This window comes from Ornithodoros turicata, chromosome 9 (assembly GCF_037126465.1).
Source record: "Ornithodoros turicata isolate Travis chromosome 9, ASM3712646v1, whole genome shotgun sequence".
Lineage (NCBI taxonomy): Eukaryota > Metazoa > Arthropoda > Arachnida > Ixodida > Argasidae > Ornithodoros > Ornithodoros turicata.
Window position 1 is genome coordinate 14,879,196 of NC_088209.1, and position 12,825 is coordinate 14,892,020.

A 12,825-nucleotide genomic window follows, 5' to 3' on the forward strand; every position below is an offset into this window, starting at 1 on the left:
ACTACAACGTTTCTTTGAACGTAAGCACCATTTTCTCAAATCGTTTACATAAAAGTGGGCGTGATCGGTAAAAAAAAAAAACTGTCGCAAGTCGTAAATCTATATTCCGTTAGAGTGTAGCCCATCTCTCTGCGTACTCCACGTGTATTCACGCCCACATGCAAACGCCTCCGGTGCTTGTGACTTTCGACTCAGTCCACAGCATGGGCGTTCCCAGGATTTTTTCCAAGGGAAGCAAAGTGTGTGCCCCTCTTTTCCTGGAAATGGGCGCTGCGGACTGTGCGGGTCTTCGGAGGTTCATATTATGACATCAGAGAATAGACATGACGACCAATGCCTAAAGAACCACCATTTTCAAAAATGACGTTGACGCCTTTGCCCTCCTCTCGGTACGCCGATGTCCCAGCTAAATTTAGGAAGTTCCAGTGATAACAGCATACAGATAAGTGGTAGCGTGAGTGAATGAATCACACAATAACGTAGAGTTCCAATTTCTAGGGTCATACCCATGATTCCTGAATCGTTACCTTACAGCAACACAAATAACGTGTCGGACTACTTATTTGTTCCCTTCCACTTAATGACTTAACATTTGGTATTGTCTTCACAAGCCCCTCGTACAGTGCGCCCCGCCAGTTGCACCCGTTAAGTTGTCACAACTGATAAATGCCAGCATGCTTCTGCTGTTTGCTGCTACGTGAACAAAAGTGACGACTGTTCGTACACCAGCAAACCACAGCAGTGGGAAAAACCAACAGGAAAACCCAAGCGGGATACCAACCCACCCGCCTGCCTGTTTCGTGTGATTTGCCAGGGAAACGGTATGACTTTACTGTGGGAACTCGGGCCCTCGTGTTCTTCAACCTGTTAGAACAATACAATAGTATTGTGTACCCGACTCTCTTTTTTTTCGTAGAGATGCCATCGCAGTACAGCGGAACGGCGCGAAATGCGACACACACGGTCCTCTAGTACAGCAGCTGTACAACAGGGACCTGATCGGCGCTGCGGTCGCCGAGCGAAACTTTAGTGGAACATGCCGAGGAGGAGGAGGAGTGTCGTTGGGAGGAATCCGAGAGGTCTGCCTGCCTGATTTAGGCGGCATGTTTCTCGGGAAGGGAAAGGTGGTGGAGAGGAAAGGGTGAAGTGGAAGACCGAGCGGAATCCGCTCGGTGGGAGGATAGCTGCGTCCATGGGCCGACTTCAGGGGAACTGTGCCGGCATACGCCTATTACACATCTGAGGGAAACCCAGGAAAAACCCCAGACGGCACAGCCGGCCCGCGGATTCGAACCGCCGACCTCCCAGTCTCCAAGCGCACGCGTTACCGCTGCGCCACCGGAGCTGGATAGCAACGTTGCTGCGCATTTTACCGACCATTATCATTCTTTAAGTTTGGAACCACGCAATTCTGTTCAGGCAGAACTGGAACGGGATGCAATTCTCCAAACCCTTCGTCTTGGAACACGGTATAGAAACCTGTGACGCAAAGTCCTTGAGAGGCAACCCGTGGCCGCTTAGCATGCACAAGCGCAAGTTTCTCGATGCTGCGCAGAACGAAATCATCCAGACGGGAGTAGTATGGGATCAGCTCAACTGGCCTACAACTCACACAGTGGCCTGGACGCCATTAATTAGTAATTAGAGCAATTTGGAACCCCCCACAGTAATTGGGATCATTCAGGGAGTCATTACACTAATTGGGGAGCATCCAAGACGTGTCCAGACCACTGTGTGAGTTGTGGGCTAGTTGCGCTGATGAAAAATAAAAAAAATTGGGAGAAAATAAAATAAAAAGATAGAAACAGAGTGGAGAGAAACCAGGCCACTTAATTGCAAGGCATCACACCAGATGGCGCCACCATCGTAGCTCTATGCGAGAAAGACACAACAAGACACTAGCGGCAGGTAAAAATGGCAACACTGCTGAACAAGTCTAGGCATGCGAGAGAAAAGGTCTATGTAGTATCTTGACGTCTTCACTCCAGACACACCAGCGATATCCAAAAGGTTAACGCAGCTTTAGTTCTGCACAAGTCGAAACATGCGGCTACAGCAAAACAGGGCTGCTGCCCAGAACGAAGATAGATGACGAAGTGTTCACGAGATGCACGCGCAACTGACCAGCTCGGCGAAGCGCCTCTGCTGGGCAGCAGAGGAAAACAAACACTTGAACAGAGTGAAAAGACACTCACTATCATCGGACACGTACACTACATTCCCTCATTGTAAATCCGCTCGTCACAAAATCCACCTGCATCGTCGAACACCATTTACCAGTGACGAACCACACATCCGCACCCCATCAGAGGCAGACAGAACCCCAGCGAAAGTAAGCTCTTCCACTGACGCCCAATGCAATTGCTAAGAGCAGAATTAACGTGTCCAGACCCGCCAGTGTCCAAGAGAGAAGTGAATCCTTGCGCCCCCTGCAGGCCATTCTCATTGGTCGTGACGTCATACTATTGTCTCAGGGCTATACTGTTTTTTTTCCACTAATGCTCCTCTAGACAAGGTCAACCTGAAACAATAGTATCGCAGTATGACATCATCATGCAGGTGCGTGGCTCAAGGATGCTTACGCTCTAGACAGGGGACCTGTTACCTATTGAATCACTATCCCAAGATTATTTCCTTTATTCTACTATAATGATTGCATCAGGAACTATTGCAGAAGAGCACCATACATGAGAGGAGATTGTAGCATTTCATTCCCAAAGTCTTACTGTACAGGAAAAAACAAAATGATGGTTCAGCAAGACATGTCCATCCCAGCCGAGAGCCATGCAGCTAACTGAATAATGACGCTTTGTTCCTCCTGAATAAAGTCACACACCTCTCCCTCTCGCGGTTACTCTCTGAACTAAATGAATCGCAAAATTATTAAGAATAGCTCTACTTCCATTCAAGGCTGCACTATCGTCATCGTCAAGAATATTCCTTGTACAAAAAGAAAAAAACTACATGTAGAAGGAAAGCATGTCAGAACAGGTCAGAGCATGTCAGCGCATGTTTGTCAAACAACAAGGGGGAAAAAAGCGGAAAGAAACAAAGAAGAAAACCAGCATCAAACTATTTCTAAGCACACGCACTCCTCTTATTCAAAAACAGTGCTCATCATAAATCCGTCCAGGACAATACATACAATTTTTCTATTGCTACACTTTTTTCCAGTAACGGTCAATGCATTGCTACAGACTGCATGACGTCATCACATCCTGTCTGAAGAAGACAGCGGCAAAGACAAAGACTCCTATTATTTATTGAATCGCAAGATTATTTCATTTGTCCTACTCTTAATGACATTTATTCTCTCATTAAAATTCAACAAAAAGCACCGTGCATATTAACGATTTTCACCCCAAAGGCTCGTCATGGTCATTAGAATTACAGTAAACTACCACTGCTCTTTAAAATAATAAGTGAGTCCACTCAACATCACCTCCAGGCTTATGTAATACATGACCCTTTCTATGCTTATACATTCGTTGTCTGAGGCTACACCTGCGAGCAAAAAGGCGCGAAAGCCGGCGGGCGGGCAAAGTTCCATTCGCACATTGCGAGCAAAAAGGCGCGAAAGCCGGAGAGCAAAGTTCCATTCGCGCGCGCCAAAGCACAAGACAGAACGCCTTTACGGGAACATGATGGCATTCCCACCATATTAATGATTTTCTACCTTGCATTGCAGTTTAGAAAAACTACTACAAAACTATAATTTTACGAGCCCATTAAAATTCTACTTTCTATGGAAACTATAATTGCCCTTTTACTTGGATCGCTATTAATGTAGCGCTATAATTTTTTCTCTCTTCCCATTTCAGCCTTGTCATGCAGTGAAGCAGACTCACATCCAAAATAATTAATTTACACTGAGGGTGCTGTGCTTCAGGAATTCCTATCCTGCGCTCAGATGCAAGCATTTCTCCACGGATACCTTTAACAGCTGACTTCCTCAACATACCGAGCTCCTAACAACATCTAACAAACAATCAGAGAAACCCTCTTCTCAGCTGTACCATGCGACTTTTTTCTGCGTTAAATTGGTGATTTGAGGAAGACAGCAGCGAAAAATTGCGCGCACTTGTGCTTGACTTAAAAAACCTGAAGCATATGCTAATAAACTAAGAAAAAGACACTAATGTCTGGTATCTGATAGTGCCACATACACAGACGCATTGCCCTTGCGTAAAGAAAGCACAGGACAGGGATACACAAATTTTCTTAGGTGAGCAGGGAAAAGGCTTAAGACCTCAGGTCACCACACATCGCCACGCAGCTAGCACAACATGACGCCAACAAGATACTAGCAGCGGGAAGAACTGCAACACTGCTAAACAAGTCCAGACATGGCATGATGACGTCACAAATCAGGAAAAAAAGCACACGCATGCACGCACAGAGGACAACGCATTAAACACACGGAGCGCTCAGGAATAATCGTAGCGTTACCGCACATCGCTACGAAGCTCAACGTCTAACACAAGACGACAGCAACAAGATATTATCGAAGGGTAAAAATTGCAACACTACTGAACAAGTCCAGACATGCGACATCGCATACAAAACACTGCTCATCGGGGAAAAGGCCTAAGCCTGCGGCGGATCATAATAGAGCATACACAACTTCAATTTTCTATTTCGCGTAAACTAAACGCGGTCTGCTTGGAAAACGACGTACAAATTTTCTTAGGGCGCAGAGAAATATAGAAGTTTCTACTCCGTGCTCAGATACCAGCATTTCTGCTAAAGAACCTGCAAAATTAAGCACTGCTTACTTCGTCAAGATATCGAACACCCAACAAAATCAAACAAACAACCCCACTTCCACTGATAGAACACTATCCAGCTTTTATGCAGGAGGCTTTCTTCTACATAAAAGTAGAGAAAATAATAAAGGAGCAGCGAAAAACTACACGCACTTTTGCTCGCATAGCTATAAGAGAAAAAAATAAATAAAATAACGACGCACACGCTAATAAACTGTGACAAAGACACCCATTTCTGCTATCAGGTAATTATTGCATAATGCTAAATACTCATTTGCACTGTCCCTGCGTGAAGAAAGCACAGGACAGGGATACACAATTTAATAACAGTGCGCTCACTCGGGGAATCGCGCGCGTCGCGCGTCCACACCGCGAGGCCCGCGTTGCGCTCGCACGGGGAATCGCGTGCGTCGCCTGTCCAAACCGCGAGAACGTGCCCGCGCGCGGCTCGCGGTTCGGGCGCACTATTTTATCACTTAAACAGAAGCAGAGCTGACATTGTTGTACGCTGGCGATAAATCTTTTTATTCCAGCGCCAGCAGAATGTATTCAGAAAAGGCTTCGGGTGTGTAAGGTCAGCCCAAGGCGTGTTGATGGGAGCGCACTGCTCTGTTGGGTCTCTATAGTATTCTTGCAAAATATATGGGTGCAAGAAAATAAAAAGAAAGCGAAGAAGACAATTCACTCCTGTATGATGATCGCTGCGTAGAAGCACGGCACCGTTTTCTTCGTGGAGGTATAGCGAACGTGCATTCCTTTCTTTCTTTTTTGGTTCGCCGGAACGAGGACCTATCGCTTTGCAATCGCATACAAGAGTGAGCCATCTTTTGACGATGGTAGGATAATTATTGACCTGAGGAATAATATGGGTTTATGTTGTTGTGAGAATAGACTGTGTTTGTGAGTGTGAAAATGGTGAGTGTGTGTCTATGTGTGCGCGCGGGCGCGCGCGCTTTTCTGAACCAGGGATCCCACTTGACAAATAAGTTCTTTGTGTGTGCCTTTTCATGTGACACGAGTGATACATTTGTGTAGTATTGCGTGGAATAGTAGTTTAAAAAATAAGGGTAGCAGCGCTTGCATTGCTATCTGTAGGTTAGACCGAGAGCGTTTTTAATGGAATAGCCTCGCGAACCTGGTGAAGTCTTTGTTTTGGGCAGGCTATTTTATGAGAGCCGGTCCTGTTGCGTTGCATTTGATACGCTTTCCTGAAGCAGTGTGCTTGGTTCTTGTAGTGTGGTTTACGCCTTTATCAATAGAAATGAATAGAAGTGTTGTTTGTTTGTTAGTTAGTATGTGTCTGTCACCTTCGTAGCGCTGTTCAAGCTTTATTTTCTTTGCAAAAATTCAGACTTTATGGTATTAAGCTGTTCGAGTAGAAGTGACTTTTCCTGCTCGCTTAAGATAAATTGTGTATCCCTGTCCTGTGCTTTCTTCACGCAGAGACAATGCAAATGAGTATTTAGCATTATGCAATAATTATCTGATAGCAGAAATGGGTGTCTTTGTCACAGTTTATTAGCGTGTGCGTCGTTATTTTTTTTTTCTCTTATAGCTATGCGAGCAAAAGTGCGTGTAGTTTTTTGCTGCTCTTATTTTCTCACTTTTGTGTAGAAGAAAGCCTCCTGCGTAAAAGCTGAATAGTGTTCTATCACTGGAAGTGGGGTTGTTTGTTTGATTTTGTTGGGTGTTCGATATCTTGACGAAGTAAGCAGTGCTTAATTTTGCAGGTTCTTTAGCAGAAATGCTGGTATCTGAGCACGGAGTAGAAACTTCTATATTTCTCTGCGCCCTAAGAAAATTTGTACGTCGTTTTCCAAGCAGACCGCGTTTAGTTTACGCAAAATAGAAAATTGAAGTTGTGTATGCTCTATTATGATCCGCCGCAGGCTTAGGGCTTTTCCGCGATGAGCAGTGTTTTGTATGTGATGTCGCATGTCTGGACTTGTTCAGTAGTGTTGCAATTTTTACCCTTCGATAATATCTTGTTGCTGTCGTCTTGTGTTAGACGTTGAGCTTCGTAGCGATGTGCGGTAACGCTACGATTATTCCTGAGCACTCCGTGTGTTTAATGCGTTGTCCTCTGTGCGTGCATGCGTGTGCTTTTTTTCCTGATTTGTGACGTCATCATGCCATGTCTGGACTTGTTTAGCAGTGTTGCAGTTGTTCCTGCTGCTAGTATCTTGTTGGCGTTATGTTGTGCTAGCTGCGTGGCGATGTGTGGTGACCTGAGGTCTTAAGCCTTTTCCCTGCTCACCTAAGGAAATTTGTGTATCCCTGTCCTGTGCTTTCTTTACGCAAGGGCAATGCGTCTGTGTATGTGGCACTAGCAGATACCAGACATTAGTGTCTTTTTCTTAGTTTATTAGCATATGCTTCAGGTTTTTTAAGTCAAGCACAAGTGCGCGCAATTTTTCGCTGCTCTCTTCCTCAAATCACCGATTTTACGCAGAAAAAAGTCGCATGGTACAGCTGAGAAGAGGGTCTCTCTGATTGTTTGTTAGATGTTGTTAGGAGCTCGGTATGTTGAGGAAGTCAGCTGTTAAAGGTATCCGTGGAGAAATGCTTGCATCTGAGCGCAGGATAGGAATTCCTGAAGCACGGCACCCTCAGTGTAAATTAATTATTTTGGATGTGAGTCTGCTTCACTGCATGACAAGGCTGAAATGGGAAGAGAGAAAAAATTGGAGCGCTTCATTACTAGCGATCCAAGTAATAGGACAATTATAGTTTCCATAGAAAGTAGAATTTTAATAGGCTCGTAAAATTATAGTTTTGTAGTAGTTTTTCTAAACTGCAATGCAAGGTAGAAAATCATTAATATGGTGGGAATGCCATCATGTTCCCATAAAGGCGTTCTGTCTTGTGCTTTGGCGTGCGCGAATGGAACTTTGCTCCCCGGCTTTCGTGCCTTTTTGCTCGCAATGCGCGAATGGAACTTTGGCACCCCCCCCCCCCCGGCTTTCGCGCCTTTCTGCTCGCAGGTGTAGCCTCAGACAACGAATGTATGAGCATAGAAAGGGGTCATGTATTACATAAGCCTGGAGGTGATGTTGAGTGGACTCACTTATTATTTTAAAGAGCAGTGGTAGTTTACTGTAATTCTAATGACCATCATGAGCCTTTGGGGTGAAAATCGTTAATATGCACGGTGCTTTTTGTTGAATTTTAATGAGAGAATGAATGTCATTAAGAGTAGGACAAAGGAAATAATCTTGCGATTCAATAAATAATAGGAGTCTTTGTCTTTGCCGCTGTCTTCTTCAGACAGGATGTGATGACGTCACGCAGTCTGTAGCAATGCATTGACCGTTACTGGAAAAAAGTGTAGCAATAGAAAAATGGCGTGTATTGTCCTGGACGGATTTATGATGAGCACTGTTTTTGAATAAGAGGAGTGCGTGTGCTTAGAAATAGTTTGATGCTGGTTTTCTTCTTTGTTTCTTTCCTCTTTTTTCCCCTTGTTGTCTGACAAACATGCGCTGACATGTTCTGACCTGTTCTGACATGCTTTCCTTCTACATTTAGTTTTTCTCTTTTTGTACAAGGAATATTCTTGACGATGACGATAGTGCTGCCTTGAACGGGAGTAGAGCTATTCTTAATAATTTTGCGATTCATTTAGTTCAGAGAGTAACCGCGAGAGGGACAGGTGTGTGACTTTATTCAGGAGGACCAAAGCGTCATTATTCAGTTAGCTGCATGGCTCTCGGCTGGGATGGGCATGTCTTGCTGAACCATTATTTAGTTTTTTCCTGTAGAGTAAGACTTCGGGAATGAAATGCTACAATCTCCTCTCGTATATAGTGCTCTCTTGCAATAGTTCCCGATTGAATCATTATAGTAGAATAAAGGAAGTAATCTTAGGATAGTGATTCAATAAGTAACAGGTCCCCTGTCTAGAGCGTGAGCGTCCTTGAGCCACGCACCTGCATGATGACGTCATACCGCAATACTATTGTTTCAAGTTCACCTTGTCTAGAGGAGCATTAGTGGAGAAAAACAGTGCAGCCCCGAGGCAATAGGATGATGTCACGACCAATGAGAATGGCCTGCAGGGGGCGCAAGGATTCACTTCTCTCTTGAACACTGGCGGGTCTGGACACGTCAATTCTGCTCCTAGCAATTGCGTTGGCCGTCAGTGGAAGAGCTTAGTTTCGCTGGGGTTCTGTCTGCCTCTGATGGGGTGCGGATGTGTGGTTCGTCACTGGTAAATGGTGTTTGACAATGCAGGTGGATTTTGTGACGAGCGGATTTACAATAAGGGAATGTAGTGTACGTGTCCGATGATAGTGAGTGTCTTTTCACTCTGTTCAGCCCAGCAGTCGTGCAATTTGTCCTGACGTGTTCTGACATGCCCCGATATGCATGCTTTCCTTTGTTGACGCTTTGTATTTTTCTTTTTTGACAAAGAACATTGTTGTCTTGACGATAGTGCTGCCCTGAATGGGAATAGTGCTATTCTTAATAATTTCGCGATTAAATTAGTTCAGAAATCAACCGCAAGAGGGACAGATGCATGACTTTATAGAGGAGAAAAAGCATTACGACTCAGTTCCGTGCCTGGCTGTCGGATGGAGTAGACGCATCGTTCTTCGCTCCTTGTTACCCGTACTCCGTGTTGATTTGTTGAGTGCCTAGTCCTGTTATTAGCCGTTGATGGAGTTATGTGTTAGGATATTTTGTTCTTTTGCAAGTCTCATTTAGTAAGACTTTGGAATTCCTAAGATCAGCTTTCATGCATGGTGCTCTTCTGCAATAGTTTCCTATTCAATAGTTATAGAAGAATAAAGGAAATAATCTTGGGATAGTGATTCAATAAAATAGCTCCTCTGTCTAGAGCGTACGCGTCCTTGAGCCACGCAGGTGCATGATGACGTCATGCCATGACTTCATTGTAGATTGACCTTGTCCAAAGAAGCATTAGTGGAAAAAAACAGTGAAGCCCTGAGACAATAGGATGACGTCACGACCAATGAAAACGGCCAGCAGGGGGCGCAGGAATGCTCTTCTCTCTTAGCCTCTCGCAGGTGGTCGCCGCAGAGGGCGCTAAGAGCGCATGCGGAGCGGCCGCGCTCCAGTCAGTTTCTGGCTGGCTGTCGCGGAGAGCAGACGTACGCTCGGTCGCTCTTCGCTTGCTCAGTTTCTGCCTGGCTGATGAGCAGTCGCAGGGGAAAAAGGTGGGTGATTTACCGATGTTTGCGCGTTGTTTTACCGTGCTCGTGTTAAGCCTTCTCTCGCTGTACGCACATATTTAGACTTGTTTAGCGGTGTCCCGTACCAAGCCTGTTGACGCACGTTTACCATCGTGTGGCTAGTGGTTCCCGCCTTGTGTTAGCCGCGTAGTGTTGTGTATGTGTAGTGTGGCTAGGCCTAGTCGATTGCCTCTTCCTCGATGTGTACTGTTTTCTCCGTGCTGTTTAGCAGTAGCCGTTAGACCTTTTCTCTCGCATGCCTAGACTTGTTCAGCAATGTTGCCATTTTTACTTGCCGCTAGTGTCTTGTTGTGTCTTTCCCGCATAGAGCTACGATGGTGGCGCCATCTGGTGTGATGCCTTGCAACTAAGTGGCCACCTGTCGTCGATCTCTGCAACTGCTTGTCGCCAACTACCAACGTGGAGCGCGCTGGTTACCCCGGAGCGGTTTCTTCATCACGGCATCGTTGATTTTCGAATAAATTGTTTCTCTCCACTCTATTGCTATCATTTTATTTTATTTTCTGCAAATTTTTTTCTTTTTATCAGCTTAACTAGCCCACAACTCACACAGTGGTCTGGACACGTCTTAGATGCTCCCCAATTAGTGTAATGACTCCCTGAATGATCCCAATTACTGTGGGGGGTTCCAAATTGCTCTAATTGCTAATTAATGGCGTCAAGGCCACTGTGTGAGTTGTGGGCCAGTTGAGCTGATCCCATACTACTTACGGGTGCTGTGAAGCCCCCGCGCAGCCTCTCACGCTTTCCCGTGGTGTTCGCCCCCAAGAAGGGTGGAACAGCAAGTATGTGCGTGGACTACCGCCGGCAGAACGAGGTGACGGTGAGAGATTCCTATCCATTTCCCTCTATAGACTCACGTTGGGATGAGCTCGTATGTTTACAATCCTGGACTGCAGTCGAGGATCCCTGCAGATACCGACTGGTTCTGATGACACGCGCAACGCCAAGGATAGGAAGACACGCACTGAGTCGATAGTCCACTTCCAAAAGAAAGCTATTGCTCAACGCTGAAGCGGCACCGGAGCCGATGCAAATACCTTTTTTTGCACATAAAGAAGCACTCTGGAACCTTCTTGTCCTCACCGCATCAAACAGATGTACGTGAAGAATGGAATAATAAAGATCCTCGACGTATACAGAAGTCAGCCAACTCACTGCACTGTCTTCAGGCTCCAACAGCTCGATGACCTTCCCCGATTTTCGGATCAGATAAGGGTCCGGCAAGGACAGCTCAGACAGATGCCTCTGTGAAAACACGACGACCTCCTGCCATGCCAACGACAGAACATCCTGCCATGGCTAATTTATAAGATACCACTATCGTGTGGAAGACGCTATATTGGCCAGAGGGGAAGGTGCTTGAATTCTCAGCGTAAAACATTGCGCCACGCGTACAATGGCGCGCTTCTCGTGCTGAGACGTGCGCCAAGCGGTTTCAGCTTCAGCTAGTACACATTTCACGTGGCCTTGATTGATGGGCACTCTTGTAGGGGGCCCTGTGCGGCATTGATCTAAAGGCGACTGTCATGTGGAATAAAAAATGTTTGTCAGCCAGTGCTATGTGTTCGTCGAGTCTTTTACTCTCTGCAGCACTGGGGTTATTTATTGATAATTCATTGCATGAGAACATTGCGTTTAATATAACCAATGGCAGTTAAGCTAGTGCAGCATTCTACATGAAGCCACGTAAGCGCACAAAAACATCAGGGGGCTATGTATGAAGCGCACGGATACACGACAGGACCCATGAACAGGATCTTTTTCTTTTTTTTTTTTTTGGCTGACTGTCTGCCGCGACTTCATGCGCGTCTTGAGGATCTGACTACGCTCTGCCAACGTTGAAATTTTTTAGGATGTTTCGAAAATATTTTCATGACAAACGGTAGTGTAAGGAAAATAATTTCGGTGGCAAACTGATTGCATTGTAGTGTCCCTTTAACAAAAAACAGTAGGATCTTGCTAAGTTAAAGTCGTCGGAACCCAACTATTTATCGACTGGACCGAACGTGTATGCACTGCAAGAAATGTTTCAAAATACGAACAAGGCATGGCTCTTGCTTCCACTCATAACGGTAGCACGAAGAGTCCAAGTCTGGAACGCAAGCGTGGGTGCAGGTAAGCAAGGATCCATTGTACTGTAAAAGAGAAAAAACTGTGACACAAGTCCTGCCCAATCCGGCTTTGTAATAAAGGGACTGGCGAGTCTGGAATACATCTGTGGAACCGATACCACTCTGTTCAGTGTCAGAGAGACAATCTACCTGGCTATTTTTTAAATTATATTCGGATAATTATATTTACCCATAGCGAATGACAAGATGCTTGAAACTTTTCACAAGCAGCAAATATCACAGGCACGAAAGAAGCCCTACTTAATGAAGTTTGCGCATTGTTCCTGCGGAATAACCTAGAATGTTAATTCTCCTTTGAGGATGCGGACAGAGAGTTGATGTTGGTGGCGTAGTTTGACAATGTCTTCCTCGTAAACCCAGCACAAAAGATCATACCTGTACTACAATACAGTAGTGGATCTTTTAGCTACTAACACCTACAACATGGTACGCGTTCTCGCTTCGTAACAGGAAGTATACCCCCGCCACGTGTAAACGAAGTGGTAGTACGCACTCGTTCGAAATCGTATTTGACTGCCTGCGGCACAAGGAGATATACCCGCGCCGCCCATACACGGAGCGAATGTTGCCGATATGCAACGAAGGCTGACGGTGACAAGCAACGGCGCCTGCGACAGGCAAGTTGTGTCTTTGTATTACACGAAGCCGTAGTATGCTCTCGTACATATTCGCACCCACACCATTACAAAACCGATTTTTAAATGGTGC